The sequence below is a fragment of the Haliotis cracherodii genome, unplaced genomic scaffold (assembly GCF_022045235.1).
Source record: "Haliotis cracherodii isolate W230 unplaced genomic scaffold, xgHalCrac1.p SCAF_14, whole genome shotgun sequence".
In the NCBI taxonomy this organism is placed as follows: Eukaryota; Metazoa; Mollusca; class Gastropoda; order Lepetellida; family Haliotidae; genus Haliotis; species Haliotis cracherodii.
The window spans coordinates 15,307,422-15,325,200 of NW_027266269.1; positions in this window are offsets into that span (position 1 = coordinate 15,307,422).

Consider the following 17,779-nt stretch of genomic DNA (forward strand, 5'->3'; position numbering starts at 1 on the left):
ACGTATGAATTCAAGTTTACAAGACACCTGCTTGTGTTGAAGTGCCAGCAGATATTAGTACTTAAAATTATTAGTGGTTGTCAACTTACCTGATCATGCATCGTGTGGACTGGTGTGCACTTCATGTATATCTGGGTCTGCGTTCCACCTCTCCCCAACAAAATCAAACCAAAAATAGAATATATTTTCTCAACTTCACATTTTGTGAATGTTTTCTTCAAAAGTTGTCTCCCTTGTCCTCGATGAGCACACTAAAATGTAAATAATCCCATTTCTATCGCCTTTTAATTGTTAATAATTATTCCACAAAGTCAAGGCCATAGTCTAGTGTCATACACAGTCAACTATTTTCATGTTTCAACTAAAGTGGAATTTATACCTATGAATTCAAGTTTACAAGACACCTGCTTGTGTTGAAGTGCCAGCAGATATTTGTACTTAAAATTATTAGTGGTTGTCAACTTACCTGATCATGCATCGTGTGGACTGGTGTGCACTTCATGTATATCTGGGTCTGCGTTCCACCTCTCCCCAACAAAATCAAACCAAAAATAGAATATGTTTTCTCAACTTCACATTTTGTGAATGTTTTCTTCAAAAGTTGTCTCCCTTGTCCTCGATGAGCACACTAAAATGAAAATAATCCCATTTCTATCGCCTTTTAATTGTTAATAATTATTCCACAAAGTGAAGGTCATAGTTTAGTGTCATACACAGTCAACTATTTTCATGTTTAAACTAAAGTGGAATTTATACATATGAATTCAAGTTTACAAGACACCTGCTTGTGTTGAAGTGCCAGCAGATATTAGTACTTAAAATTATTAGTGGTTGTCAACTTACCTGATCATGCATCGTGTGGACTGGTGTGCACTTCATGTATATCTGGGTCTGCGTTCCACCTCTCCCCAACAAAATCAAACCAAAAATAGAATATGTTTTCTCAACTTCACATTTTGTGAATGTTTTCTTCAAAAGTTGTCTCCCTTGTCCTCGATGAGCACACTAAAATGTAAATAATCCCATTTCTATCGCGTTTTAATTGTTAACAATTATTCCACAAAGTCAAGGCCATAGTCTAGTGTCATACACAGTCAACTATTTTCATGTTTCAACTAAAGTGGAATTTATACGTATGAATTCAAGTTTAGAAGACACCTGCTTGTGTTGAAGTGCCAGCTGATATTAGTACTTAAAATTATTAGTGGTTGTCAACTTACCTGATCATGCATCGTGTGGACTGGTGTGCACTTCATGTATATCTGGGTCTGCGTTCCACCTCTCCCCAACAAAATCAAACCAAAAATAGAATATGTTTTCTCAACTTCACATTTTGTGAATGTTTTCTTCAAAAGTTGTCTCCCTTGTCCTCGATAAGCACACTAAAATGTAAATAATCCCATTTCTATCGCCTTTTAATTGTTAATAATTATTCCACAAAGTGAAGGTCATAGTCTAGTGTCATACACAGTCAACTATTTTCATGTTTCAACTAAAGTGGAATTTATACATATGAATTCAAGTTTACAAGACACCTGCTTGTGTTGAAGTGCCAGCAGATATTAGTACTTAAAATTATTAGTGGTTATCAACTTACCTGATCATGCATCGTGTGGACTGGTGTGCACTTCATGTATATCTGGGTCTGCGTTCCACCTCTCCCCAACAAAATCAAACCAAAAATAGAATATGCTTTCTCAACTTCACATTTTGTGAATTCTTTCTTCAAAAGTTGTCTCCCTTGTCCTCGATGAGCACACTAAAATGTAAATAATCCCATTTCTATCGCCTTTTAATTGTTAATAATTATTCCACAAAGTCAAGGCCATAGTCTAGTGTCATACACAGTCAACTATTTTCATGTTTCAACTAAAGTGGAATTTATACGTATGAATTCAAGTTTACAAGACACCTGCTTGTGTTGAAGTGCCAGCAGATATTAGTACTTAAAATTATTAGTGGTTGTCAACTTACCTGATCATGCATCGTGTGGACTGGTGTGCACTTCATGTATATCTGGGTCTGCGTTCCACCTCTCCCCAACAAAATCAAACCAAAAATAGAATATGTTTTCTCAACTTCACATTTTGTGAATTCTTTCTTCAAAAGTTGTCTCCCTTGTCCTCGATGAGCACACTAAAATGTAAATAATCCCATTTCTATCGCCTTTTAATTGTTAATAATTATTCCACAAAGTGAAGGCCATAGTCTAGTGTCATACACAGTCAACTATTTTCATGTTTCAACTAAAGTGGAATTTATACGTATGAATTCAAGTTTACAAGACACCTGCTTGTGTTGAAGTGCCAGCTGATATTAGTACTTAAAATTATTAGTGGTTGTCAACTTACCTGATCATGCATCGTGTGGACTGGTGTGCACTTCATGTATATCTGGGTCTGCGTTCCACCTCTCCCCAACAAAATCAAACCAAAAATAGAATATATTTTCTCAACTTCACATTTTGTGAATGTTTTCTTCAAAAGTTGTCTCCCTTGTCCTCGATGAGCACACTAAAATGTAAATAATCCCATTTCTATCGCCTTTTAATTGTTAATAATTATTCCACAAAGTCAAGGCCATAGTCTAGTGTCATACACAGTCAACTATTTTCATGTTTCAACTAAAGTGGAATTTATACCTATGAATTCAAGTTTACAAGACACCTGCTTGTGTTGAAGTGCCAGCAGATATTTGTACTTAAAATTATTAGTGGTTGTCAACTTACCTGATCATGCATCGTGTGGACTGGTGTGCACTTCATGTATATCTGGGTCTGCGTTCCACCTCTCCCCAACAAAATCAAACCAAAAATAGAATATGTTTTCTCAACTTCACATTTTGTGAATGTTTTCTTCAAAAGTTGTCTCCCTTGTCCTCGATGAGCACACTAAAATGTAAATAATCCCATTTCTATCGCCTTTTAATTGTTAATAATTATTCCACAAAGTGAAGGTCATAGTTTAGTGTCATACACAGTCAACTATTTTCATGTTTAAACTAAAGTGGAATTTATACATATGAATTCAAGTTTACAAGACACCTGCTTGTGTTGAAGTGCCAGCAGATATTAGTACTTAAAATTATTAGTGGTTGTCAACTTACCTGATCATGCATCGTGTGGACTGGTGTGCACTTCATGTATATCTGGGTCTGCGTTCCACCTCTCCCCAACAAAATCAAACCAAAAATAGAATATGTTTTCTCAACTTCACATTTTGTGAATGTTTTCTTCAAAAGTTGTCTCCCTTGTCCTCGATGAGCACACTAAAATGTAAATAATCCCATTTCTATCGCGTTTTAATTGTTAACAATTATTCCACAAAGTGAAGGCCATAGTCTAGTGTCATACACAGTCAACTATTTTCATGTTTCAACTAAAGTGGAATTTATACGTATGAATTCAAGTTTAGAAGACACCTGCTTGTGTTGAAGTGCCAGCTGATATTAGTACTTAAAATTATTAGTGGTTGTCAACTTACCTGATCATGCATCGTGTGGACTGGTGTGCACTTCATGTATATCTGGGTCTGCGTTCCACCTCTCCCCAACAAAATCAAACCAAAAATAGAATATGTTTTCTCAACTTCACATTTTGTGAATGTTTTCTTCAAAAGTTGTCTCCCTTGTCCTCGATAAGCACACTAAAATGTAAATAATCCCATTTCTATCGCCTTTTAATTGTTAATAATTATTCCACAAAGTGAAGGTCATAGTCTAGTGTCATACACAGTCAACTATTTTCATGTTTCAACTAAAGTGGAATTTATACATATGAATTCAAGTTTACAAGACACCTGCTTGTGTTGAAGTGCCAGCAGATATTAGTACTTAAAATTATTAGTGGTTATCAACTTACCTGATCATGCATCGTGTGGACTGGTGTGCACTTCATGTATATCTGGGTCTGCGTTCCACCTCTCCCCAACAAAATCAAACCAAAAATAGAATATGTTTTCTCAACTTCACATTTTGTGAATTCTTTCTTCAAAAGTTGTCTCCCTTGTCCTCGATGAGCACACTAAAATGTAAATAATCCCATTTCTATCGCCTTTTAATTGTTAATAATTATTCCACAAAGTCAAGGCCATAGTCTAGTGTCATACACAGTCAACTATTTTCATGTTTCAACTAAAGTGGAATTTATACCTATGAATTCAAGTTTACAAGACACCTGCTTGTGTTGAAGTGCCAGCAGATATTAGTACTTAAAATTATTAGTGGTTGTCAACTTACCTGATCATGCATCGTGTGGACTGGTGTGCACTTCATGTATATCTAGGTCTGCGTTCCACCTCTCCCCAACAAAATCAAACCAAAAATAGAATATGTTTTCTCAACTTCACATTTTGTGAATTCTTTCTTCAAAAGTTGTCTCCCTTGTCCTCGATGAGCACACTAAAATGTAAATAATCCCATTTCTATCGCCTTTTAATTGTTAATAATTATTCCACAAAGTGAAGGCCATAGTCTAGTGTCATACACAGTCAACTATTTTCATGTTTCAACTAAAGTGGAACTTATACATATGAATTCAAGTTTACAAGACACCTGCTTGTGTTGAAGTGCCAGCTGATATTAGTACTTAAAATTATTAGTGGTTGTCAACTTACATGATCATGCATCGTGTGGACTGGTGTGCACTTCATGTATATCTGGGTCTGCGTTCCACCTCTCCCCAACAAAATCAAACCAAAAATAGAATATATTTTCTCAACTTCACATTTTGTGAATGTTTTCTTCAAAAGTTGTCTCCCTTGTCCTCGATGAGCACACTAAAATGTAAATAATCCCATTTCTATCGCCTTTTAATTGTTAATAATTATTCCACAAAGTCAAGGCCATAGTCTAGTGTCATACACAGTCAACTATTTTCATGTTTCAACTAAAGTGGAATTTATACGTATGAATTCAAGTTTACAAGACACCTGCTTGTGTTGAAGTGCCAGCAGATATTAGTACTTAAAATTATTAGTGGTTGTCAACTTACATGATCATGCATCGTGTGGACTGGTGTGCACTTCATGTATATCTGGGTCTGCGTTCCACCTCTCCCCAACAAAATCAAACCAAAAATAGAATATATTTTCTCAACTTCACATTTTGTGAATGTTTTCTTGAAAGTTGTCTCCCTTGTCCTCGATGAGCACACTAAAATGTAAATAATCCCATTTCTATCGCCTTTTAATTGTTAATAATTATTCCACAAAGTGAAGGTCATAGTTTAGTGTCATACACAGTCAACTATTTTCATGTTTAAACTAAAGTGGAATTTATACATATGAATTCAAGTTTACAAGACACCTGCTTGTGTTGAAGTGCCAGCAGATATTAGTACTTAAAATTATTAGTGGTTGTCAACTTACCTGATCATGCATCGTGTGGACTGGTGTGCACTTCATGTATATCTGGGTCTGCGTTCCACCTCTCCCCAACAAAATCAAACCAAAAATAGAATATGTTTTCTCAACTTCACATTTTGTGAATGTTTTCTTCAAAAGTTGTCTCCCTTGTCCTCGATGAGCACACTAAAATGTAAATAATCCCATTTCTATCGCGTTTTAATTGTTAACAATTATTCCACAAAGTGAAGGCCATAGTCTAGTGTCATACACAGTCAACTATTTTCATGTTTCAACTAAAGTGGAATTTATACGTATGAATTCAAGTTTAGAAGACACCTGCTTGTGTTGAAGTGCCAGCTGATATTAGTACTTAAAATTATTAGTGGTTGTCAACTTACCTGATCATGCATCGTGTGGACTGGTGTGCACTTCATGTATATCTGGGTCTGCGTTCCACCTCTCCCCAACAAAATCAAACCAAAAATAGAATATGTTTTCTCAACTTCACATTTTGTGAATGTTTTCTTCAAAAGTTGTCTCCCTTGTCCTCGATAAGCACACTAAAATGTAAATAATCCCATTTCTATCGCCTTTTAATTGTTAATAATTATTCCACAAAGTGAAGGTCATAGTCTAGTGTCATACACAGTCAACTATTTTCATGTTTCAACTAAAGTGGAATTTATACATATGAATTCAAGTTTACAAGACACCTGCTTGTGTTGAAGTGCCAGCAGATATTAGTACTTAAAATTATTAGTGGTTATCAACTTACCTGATCATGCATCGTGTGGACTGGTGTGCACTTCATGTATATCTGGGTCTGCGTTCCACCTCTCCCCAACAAAATCAAACCAAAATTAGAATATGTTTTCTCAACTTCACATTTTGTGAATTCTTTCTTCAAAAGTTGTCTCCCTTGTCCTCGATGAGCACACTAAAATGTAAATAATCCCATTTCTATCGCCTTTTAATTGTTAATAATTATTCCACAAAGTCAAGGCCATAGTCTAGTGTCATACACAGTCAACTATTTTCATGTTTCAACTAAAGTGGAATTTATACCTATGAATTCAAGTTTACAAGACACCTGCTTGTGTTGAAGTGCCAGCAGATATTAGTACTTAAAATTATTAGTGGTTGTCAACTTACCTGATCATGCATCGTGTGGACTGGTGTGCACTTCATGTATATCTAGGTCTGCGTTCCACCTCTCCCCAACAAAATCAAACCAAAAATAGAATATGTTTTCTCAACTTCACATTTTGTGAATTCTTTCTTCAAAAGTTGTCTCCCTTGTCCTCGATGAGCACACTAAAATGTAAATAATCCCATTTCTATCGCCTTTTAATTGTTAATAATTATTCCACAAAGTGAAGGCCATAGTCTAGTGTCATACACAGTCAACTATTTTCATGTTTCAACTAAAGTGGAATTTATACATATGAATTCAAGTTTACAAGACACCTGCTTGTGTTGAAGTGCCAGCTGATATTAGTACTTAAAATTATTAGTGGTTGTCAACTTACATGATCATGCATCGTGTGGACTGGTGTGCACTTCATGTATATCTGGGTCTGCGTTCCACCTCTCCCCAACAAAATCAAACCAAAAATAGAATATATTTTCTCAACTTCACATTTTGTGAATGTTTTCTTCAAAAGTTGTCTCCCTTGTCCTCGATGAGCACACTAAAATGTAAATAATCCCATTTCTATCGCCTTTTAATTGTTAATAATTATTCCACAAAGTCAAGGCCATAGTCTAGTGTCATACACAGTCAACTATTTTCATGTTTCAACTAAAGTGGAATTTATACGTATGAATTCAAGTTTACAAGACACCTGCTTGTGTTGAAGTGCCAGCAGATATTAGTACTTAAAATTATTAGTGGTTGTCAACTTACCTGATCATGCATCGTGTGGACTGGTGTGCACTTCATGTATATCTGGGTCTGCGTTCCACCTCTCCCCAACAAAATCAAACCAAAAATAGAATATGTTTTCTCAACTTCACATTTTGTGAATGTTTTCTTCAAAAGTTGTCTCCCTTGTCCTCGATGATCACACTAAAATGTAAATAATCCCATTTCTATCGCGGTTTAATTGTTAATAATTATTCCACAAAGTGAAGGCCATAGTCTAGTGTCATACACAGTCAACTATTTTCATGTTTCAACTAAAGTGGAATTTATACGTATGAATTCAAGTTTACAAGACACCTGCTTGTGTTGAAGTGCCAGCTGATATTAGTACTTAAAATTATTAGTGGTTGTCAACTTACATGATCATGCATCGTGTGGACTGGTGTGCACTTCATGTATATCTGGGTCTGCGTTCCACCTCTCCCCAACAAAATCAAACCAAAAATAGAATATGTTTTCTCAACTTCACATTTTGTGAATGTTTTCTTCAAAAGTTGTCTCCCTTGTCCTCGATGAGCACACTAAAATGTAAATAATCCCATTTCTATCGCCTTTTAATTGTTAATAATTATTCCACAAAGTGAAGGTCATAGTCTAGTGTCATACACAGTCAACTATTTTCATGTTTAAACTAAAGTGGAATTTATACATATGAATTCAAGTTTACAAGACACCTGCTTGTGTTGAAGTGCCAGCAGATATTAGTACTTAAAATTATTAGTGGTTGTCAACTTACCTGATCATGCATCGTGTGGACTGGTGTGCACTTCATGTATATCTGGGTCTGCGTTCCACCTCTCCCCAACAAAATCAAACCAAAAATAGAATATGTTTTCTCAACTTCACATTTTGTGAATGTTTTCTTCAAAAGTTGTCTCCCTTGTCCTCGATGAGCACACTAAAATGTAAATAATCCCATTTCTATCGCCTTTTAATTGTTAATAATTATTCCACAAAGTCAAGGCCATAGTCTGGTGTCATACACAGTCAACTATTTTCATGTTTCAACTAAAGTGGAATTTATACCTATGAATTCAAGTTTACAAGACACCTGCTTGTGTTGAAGTGCCAGCAGATATTAGTACTTAAAATTATTAGTGGTTGTCAACTTACCTGATCATGCATCGTGTGGACTGGTGTGCACTTCATGTATATCTAGGTCTGCGTTCCACCTCTCCCCAACAAAATCAAACCAAAAATAGAATATGTTTTCTCAACTTCACATTTTGTGAATTCTTTCTTCAAAAGTTGTCTCCCTTGTCCTCGATGAGCACACTAAAATGTAAATAATCCCATTTCTATCGCCTTTTAATTGTTAATAATTATTCCACAAAGTGAAGGCCATAGTCTAGTGTCATACACAGTCAACTATTTTCATGTTTCAACTAAAGTGGAATTTATACATATGAATTCAAGTTTACAAGACACCTGCTTGTGTTGAAGTGCCAGCTGATATTAGTACTTAAAATTATTAGTGGTTGTCAACTTACATGATCATGCATCGTGTGGACTGGTGTGCACTTCATGTATATCTGGGTCTGCGTTCCACCTCTCCCCAACAAAATCAAACCAAAAATAGAATATATTTTCTCAACTTCACATTTTGTGAATGTTTTCTTCAAAAGTTGTCTCCCTTGTCCTCGATGAGCACACTAAAATGTAAATAATCCCATTTCTATCGCCTTTTAATTGTTAATAATTATTCCACAAAGTCAAGGCCATAGTCTAGTGTCATACACAGTCAACTATTTTCATGTTTCAACTAAAGTGGAATTTATACGTATGAATTCAAGTTTACAAGACACCTGCTTGTGTTGAAGTGCCAGCAGATATTAGTACTTAAAATTATTAGTGGTTGTCAACTTACCTGATCATGCATCGTGTGGACTGGTGTGCACTTCATGTATATCTGGGTCTGCGTTCCACCTCTCCCCAACAAAATCAAACCAAAAATAGAATATGTTTTCTCAACTTCACATTTTGTGAATGTTTTCTTCAAAAGTTGTCTCCCTTGTCCTCGATGATCACACTAAAATGTAAATAATCCCATTTCTATCGCGGTTTAATTGTTAATAATTATTCCACAAAGTGAAGGCCATAGTCTAGTGTCATACACAGTCAACTATTTTCATGTTTCAACTAAAGTGGAATTTATACGTATGAATTCAAGTTTACAAGACACCTGCTTGTGTTGAAGTGCCAGCTGATATTAGTACTTAAAATTATTAGTGGTTGTCAACTTACATGATCATGCATCGTGTGGACTGGTGTGCACTTCATGTATATCTGGGTCTGCGTTCCACCTCTCCCCAACAAAATCAAACCAAAAATAGAATATGTTTTCTCAACTTCACATTTTGTGAATGTTTTCTTCAAAAGTTGTCTCCCTTGTCCTCGATGAGCACACTAAAATGTAAATAATCCCATTTCTATCGCCTTTTAATTGTTAATAATTATTCCACAAAGTGAAGGTCATAGTCTAGTGTCATACACAGTCAACTATTTTCATGTTTCAACTAAAGTGGAATTTATACATATGAATTCAAGTTTACAAGACACCTGCTTGTGTTGAAGTGCCAGCAGATATTAGTACTTAAAATTATTAGTGGTTGTCAACTTACCTGATCATGCATCGTGTGGACTGGTGTGCACTTCATGTATATCTGGGTCTGCGTTCCACCTCTCCCCAACAAAATCAAACCAAAAATAGAATATGTTTTCTCAACTTCACATTTTGTGAATGTTTTCTTCAAAAGTTGTCTCCCTTGTCCTCGATGAGCACACTAAAATGTAAATAATCCCATTTCTATCGCCTTTTAATTGTTAATAATTATTCCACAAAGTCAAGGCCATAGTCTGGTGTCATACACAGTCAACTATTTTCATGTTTCAACTAAAGTGGAATTTATACATATGAATTCAAGTTTACAAGACACCTGCTTGTGTTGAAGTGCCAGCTGATATTAGTACTTAAAATTATTAGTGGTTGTAAACTTACCTGATCATGCATCATGTGGACTGGTGTGCACTTCATGTATACCTGGGTCTGCGTTCCACCTCTCCCCAACAAAATCAAACCAAAAATAGAATATATTTTCTCAACTTCACATTTTGTGAATGTTTTCTTGAAAGTTGTCTCCCTTGTCCTCGATGAGCACACTAAAATGTAAATAATCCCATTTCTATCGCCTTTTAATTGTTAATAATTATTCCACAAAGTGAAGGTCATAGTCTAGTGTCATACACAGTCAACTATTTTCATGTTTCAACTAAAGTGGAATTTATACATATGAATTCAAGTTTACAAGACACCTGCTTGTGTTGAAGTGCCAGCAGATATTAGTACTTAAAATTATTAGTGGTTGTAAACTTACCTGATCATGCAGCATGTGGACTGGTGTGCACTTCATGTATTTCTGGGTCTGCGTTCCACCTCTCCCCAACAAAATCAAACCAAAAATAGAATATATTTTCTCAACTTCACATTTTGTGAATGTTTTCTTGAAAGTTGTCTCCCTTGTCCTCGATGAGCACACTAAAATGTAAATAATCCCATTTCTATCGCGTTTTAATTGTTAACAATTATTCCACAAAGTGGAGACCATAGTCTAGTTTCATACACAGTCAACTATTTTCATGTTTCAACTAAAGTGGAATTTATACGTATGAATTCAAGTTTACAAGACACCTGCTTGTGTTGAAGTGCCAGCTGATATTAGTACTTAAAATTATTAGTGGTTGTCAACTTACCTGATCATGCATCGTGTGGACTGGTGTGCACTTCATGTATATCTGGGTCTGCGTTCCACCTCTCCCCAACAAAATCAAACCAAAAATAGAATATGTTTTCTCAACTTCACATTTTGTGAATTCTTTCTTCAAAAGTTGTCTCCCTTGTCCTCGATGAGCACACTAAAATGTAAATAATCCCATTTCTATCGCCTTTTAATTGTTAATAATTATTCCACAAAGTGAAGGCCATAGTCTAGTGTCATACACAGTCAACTATTTTCATGTTTCAACTAAAGTGGAATTTATACATATGAATTCAAGTTTACAAGACACCTGCTTGTGTTGAAGTGCCAGCTGATATTAGTACTTAAAATTATTAGTGGTTGTCAACTTACATGATCATGCATCGTGTGGACTGGTGTGCACTTCATGTATATCTGGGTCTGCGTTCCACCTCTCCCCAACAAAATCAAACCAAAAATAGAATATATTTTCTCAACTTCACATTTTGTGAATGTTTTCTTCAAAAGTTGTCTCCCTTGTCCTCGATGAGCACACTAAAATGTAAATAATCCCATTTCTATCGCCTTTTAATTGTTAATAATTATTCCACAAAGTCAAGGCCATAGTCTAGTGTCATACACAGTCAACTATTTTCATGTTTCAACTAAAGTGGAATTTATACGTATGAATTCAAGTTTACAAGACACCTGCTTGTGTTGAAGTGCCAGCAGATATTAGTACTTAAAATTATTAGTGGTTGTCAACTTACCTGATCATGCATCGTGTGGACTGGTGTGCACTTCATGTATATCTGGGTCTGCGTTCCACCTCTCCCCAACAAAATCAAACCAAAAATAGAATATGTTTTCTCAACTTCACATTTTGTGAATGTTTTCTTCAAAAGTTGTCTCCCTTGTCCTCGATGATCACACTAAAATGTAAATAATCCCATTTCTATCGCGGTTTAATTGTTAATAATTATTCCACAAAGTGAAGGCCATAGTCTAGTGTCATACACAGTCAACTATTTTCATGTTTCAACTAAAGTGGAATTTATACGTATGAATTCAAGTTTACAAGACACCTGCTTGTGTTGAAGTGCCAGCTGATATTAGTACTTAAAATTATTAGTGGTTGTCAACTTACATGATCATGCATCGTGTGGACTGGTGTGCACTTCATGTATATCTGGGTCTGCGTTCCACCTCTCCCCAACAAAATCAAACCAAAAATAGAATATGTTTTCTCAACTTCACATTTTGTGAATGTTTTCTTCAAAAGTTGTCTCCCTTGTCCTCGATGAGCACACTAAAATGTAAATAATCCCATTTCTATCGCCTTTTAATTGTTAATAATTATTCCACAAAGTGAAGGTCATAGTCTAGTGTCATACACAGTCAACTATTTTCATGTTTAAACTAAAGTGGAATTTATACATATGAATTCAAGTTTACAAGACACCTGCTTGTGTTGAAGTGCCAGCAGATATTAGTACTTAAAATTATTAGTGGTTGTCAACTTACCTGATCATGCATCGTGTGGACTGGTGTGCACTTCATGTATATCTGGGTCTGCGTTCCACCTCTCCCCAACAAAATCAAACCAAAAATAGAATATGTTTTCTCAACTTCACATTTTGTGAATGTTTTCTTCAAAAGTTGTCTCCCTTGTCCTCGATGAGCACACTAAAATGTAAATAATCCCATTTCTATCGCCTTTTAATTGTTAATAATTATTCCACAAAGTCAAGGCCATAGTCTGGTGTCATACACAGTCAACTATTTTCATGTTTCAACTAAAGTGGAATTTATACATATGAATTCAAGTTTACAAGACACCTGCTTGTGTTGAAGTGCCAGCTGATATTAGTACTTAAAATTATTAGTGGTTGTAAACTTACCTGATCATGCATCGTGTGGACTGGTGTGCACTTCATGTATACCTGGGTCTGCGTTCCACCTCTCCCCAACAAAATCAAACCAAAAATAGAATATATTTTCTCAACTTCACATTTTGTGAATGTTTTCTTGAAAGTTGTCTCCCTTGTCCTCGATGAGCACACTAAAATGTAAATAATCCCATTTCTATCGCCTTTTAATTGTTAATAATTATTCCACAAAGTGAAGGTCATAGTCTAGTGTCATACACAGTCAACTATTTTCATGTTTCAACTAAAGTGGAATTTATACATATGAATTCAAGTTTACAAGACACCTGCTTGTGTTGAAGTGCCAGCAGATATTAGTACTTAAAATTATTAGTGGTTGTAAACTTACCTGATCATGCAGCATGTGGACTGGTGTGCACTTCATGTATTTCTGGGTCTGCGTTCCACCTCTCCCCAACAAAATCAAACCAAAAATAGAATATATTTTCTCAACTTCACATTTTGTGAATGTTTTCTTGAAAGTTGTCTCCCTTGTCCTCGATGAGCACACTAAAATGTAAATAATCCCATTTCTATCGCGTTTTAATTGTTAACAATTATTCCACAAAGTGGAGACCATAGTCTAGTTTCATACACAGTCAACTATTTTCATGTTTCAACTAAAGTGGAATTTATACGTATGAATTCAAGTTTACAAGACACCTGCTTGTGTTGAAGTGCCAGCTGATATTAGTACTTAAAATTATTAGTGGTTGTCAACTTACCTGATCATGCATCGTGTGGACTGGTGTGCACTTCATGTATATCTGGGTCTGCGTTCCACCTCTCCCCAACAAAATCAAACCAAAAATAGAATATGTTTTCTCAACTTCACATTTTGTGAATTCTTTCTTCAAAAGTTGTCTCCCTTGTCCTCGATGAGCACACTAAAATGTAAATAATCCCATTTCTATCGCCTTTTAATTGTTAATAATTATTCCACAAAGTCAAGGCCATAGTCTAGTGTCATACACAGTCAACTATTTTCATGTTTCAACTAAAGTGGAATTTATACGTATGAATTCAAGTTTACAAGACACCTGCTTGTGTTGAAGTGCCAGCTGATATTAGTACTTAAAATTATTAGTGGTTGTCAACTTACATGATCATGCATCGTGTGGACTGGTGTGCACTTCATGTATATCTGGGTCTGCGTTCCACCTCTCCCCAACAAAATCAAACCAAAAATAGAATATATTTTCTCAACTTCACATTTTGTGAATTCTTTCTTCAAAAGTTGTCTCCCTTGTCCTCGATGAGCACACTAAAATGTAAATAATCCCATTTCTATCGCCTTTTAATTGTTAATAATTATTCCACAAAGTGAAGGTCATAGTCTAGTGTCATACACAGTCAACTATTTTCATGTTTAAACTAAAGTGGAATTTATACATATGAATTCAAGTTTACAAGACACCTGCTTGTGTTGAAGTGCCAGCAGATATTAGTACTTAAAATTATTAGTGGTTGTCAACTTACCTGATCATGCATCGTGTGGACTGGTGTGCACTTCATGTATATCTGGGTCTGCGTTCCACCTCTCCCCAACAAAATCAAACCAAAAATAGAATATGTTTTCTCAACTTCACATTTTGTGAATGTTTTCTTCAAAAGTTGTCTCCCTTGTCCTCGATGAGCACACTAAAATGTAAATAATCCCATTTCTATCGCCTTTTAATTGTTAATAATTATTCCACAAAGTCAAGGCCATAGTCTGGTGTCATACACAGTCAACTATTTTCATGTTTCAACTAAAGTGGAATTTATACATATGAATTCAAGTTTACAAGACACCTGCTTGTGTTGAAGTGCCAGCTGATATTAGTACTTAAAATTATTAGTGGTTGTAAACTTACCTGATCATGCATCGTGTGGACTGGTGTGCACTTCATGTATACCTGGGTCTGCGTTCCACCTCTCCCCAACAAAATCAAACCAAAAATAGAATATATTTTCTCAACTTCACATTTTGTGAATGTTTTCTTGAAAGTTGTCTCCCTTGTCCTCGATGAGCACACTAAAATGTAAATAATCCCATTTCTATCGCCTTTTAATTGTTAATAATTATTCCACAAAGTGAAGGTCATAGTCTAGTGTCATACACAGTCAACTATTTTCATGTTTCAACTAAAGTGGAATTTATACATATGAATTCAAGTTTACAAGACACCTGCTTGTGTTGAAGTGCCAGCAGATATTAGTACTTAAAATTATTAGTGGTTGTAAACTTACCTGATCATGCAGCATGTGGACTGGTGTGCACTTCATGTATTTCTGGGTCTGCGTTCCACCTCTCCCCAACAAAATCAAACCAAAAATAGAATATATTTTCTCAACTTCACATTTTGTGAATGTTTTCTTGAAAGTTGTCTCCCTTGTCCTCGATGAGCACACTAAAATGTAAATAATCCCATTTCTATCGCGTTTTAATTGTTAACAATTATTCCACAAAGTGGAGACCATAGTCTAGTTTCATACACAGTCAACTATTTTCATGTTTCAACTAAAGTGGAATTTATACGTATGAATTCAAGTTTACAAGACACCTGCTTGTGTTGAAGTGCCAGCTGATATTAGTACTTAAAATTATTAGTGGTTGTCAACTTACCTGATCATGCATCGTGTGGACTGGTGTGCACTTCATGTATATCTGGGTCTGCGTTCCACCTCTCCCCAACAAAATCAAACCAAAAATAGAATATGTTTTCTCAACTTCACATTTTGTGAATTCTTTCTTCAAAAGTTGTCTCCCTTGTCCTCGATGAGCACACTAAAATGTAAATAATCCCATTTCTATCGCCTTTTAATTGTTAATAATTATTCCACAAAGTCAAGGCCATAGTCTAGTGTCATACACAGTCAACTATTTTCATGTTTCAACTAAAGTGGAATTTATACGTATGAATTCAAGTTTACAAGACACCTGCTTGTGTTGAAGTGCCAGCTGATATTAGTACTTAAAATTATTAGTGGTTGTCAACTTACATGATCATGCATCGTGTGGACTGGTGTGCACTTCATGTATATCTGGGTCTGCGTTCCACCTCTCCCCAACAAAATCAAACCAAAAATAGAATATATTTTCTCAACTTCACATTTTGTGAATGTTTTCTTCAAAAGTTGTCTCCCTTGTCCTCGATGAGCACACTAAAATGTAAATAATCCCATTTCTATCGCCTTTTAATTGTTAATAATTATTCCACAAAGTCAAGGCCATAGTCTAGTGTCATACACAGTCAACTATTTTCATGTTTCAACTAAAGTGGAATTTATACATATGAATTCAAGTTTACAAGACACCTGCTGGTGTTGAAGTGCCAGCAGATATTAGTACTTAAAATTATTAGTGGTTGTCAACTTACCTGATCATGCATCGTGTGGACTGGTGTGCACTTCATGTATATCTGGGTCTGCGTTCCACCTCTCCCCAACAAAATCAAACCAAAAATAGAATATATTTTCTCAACTTCACATTTTGTGAATGTTTTCTTGAAAGTTGTCTCCCTTGTCCTCGATGAGCACACTAAAATGTAAATAATCCCATTTCTATCGCGTTTTAATTGTTAACAATTATTCCACAAAGTGGAGACCATAGTCTAGTTTCATACACAGTCAACTATTTTCATGTTTCAACTAAAGTGGAATTTATACGTATGAATTCAAGTTTACAAGACACCTGCTTGTGTTGAAGTGCCAGCTGATATTAGTACTTAAAATTATTAGTGGTTGTCAACTTACCTGATCATGCATCGTGTGGACTGGTGTGCACTTCATGTATATCTGGGTCTGCGTTCCACCTCTCCCCAACAAAATCAAACCAAAAATAGAATATGTTTTCTCAACTTCACATTTTGTGAATTCTTTCTTCAAAAGTTGTCTCCCTTGTCCTCGATGAGCACACTAAAATGTAAATAATCCCATTTCTATCGCCTTTTAATTGTTAATAATTATTCCACAAAGTCAAGGCCATAGTCTAGTGTCATACACAGTCAACTATTTTCATGTTTCAACTAAAGTGGAATTTATACGTATGAATTCAAGTTTACAAGACACCTGCTTGTGTTGAAGTGCCAGCTGATATTAGTACTTAAAATTATTAGTGGTTGTCAACTTACATGATCATGCATCGTGTGGACTGGTGTGCACTTCATGTATATCTGGGTCTGCGTTCCACCTCTCCCCAACAAAATCAAACCAAAAATAGAATATATTTTCTCAACTTCACATTTTGTGAATTCTTTCTTCAAAAGTTGTCTCCCTTGTCCTCGATGAGCACACTAAAATGTAAATAATCCCATTTCTATCGCCTTTTAATTGTTAATAATTATTCCACAAAGTGAAGGTCATAGTCTAGTGTCATACACAGTCAACTATTTTCATGTTTAAACTAAAGTGGAATTTATACATATGAATTCAAGTTTACAAGACACCTGCTTGTGTTGAAGTGCCAGCAGATATTAGTACTTAAAATTATTAGTGGTTGTCAACTTACCTGATCATGCATCGTGTGGACTGGTGTGCACTTCATGTATATCTGGGTCTGCGTTCCACCTCTCCCCAACAAAATCAAACCAAAAATAGAATATGTTTTCTCAACTTCACATTTTGTGAATGTTTTCTTCAAAAGTTGTCTCCCTTGTCCTCGATGAGCACACTAAAATGTAAATAATCCCATTTCTATCGCCTTTTAATTGTTAATAATTATTCCACAAAGTCAAGGCCATAGTCTGGTGTCATACACAGTCAACTATTTTCATGTTTCAACTAAAGTGGAATTTATACATATGAATTCAAGTTTACAAGACACCTGCTTGTGTTGAAGTGCCAGCTGATATTAGTACTTAAAAT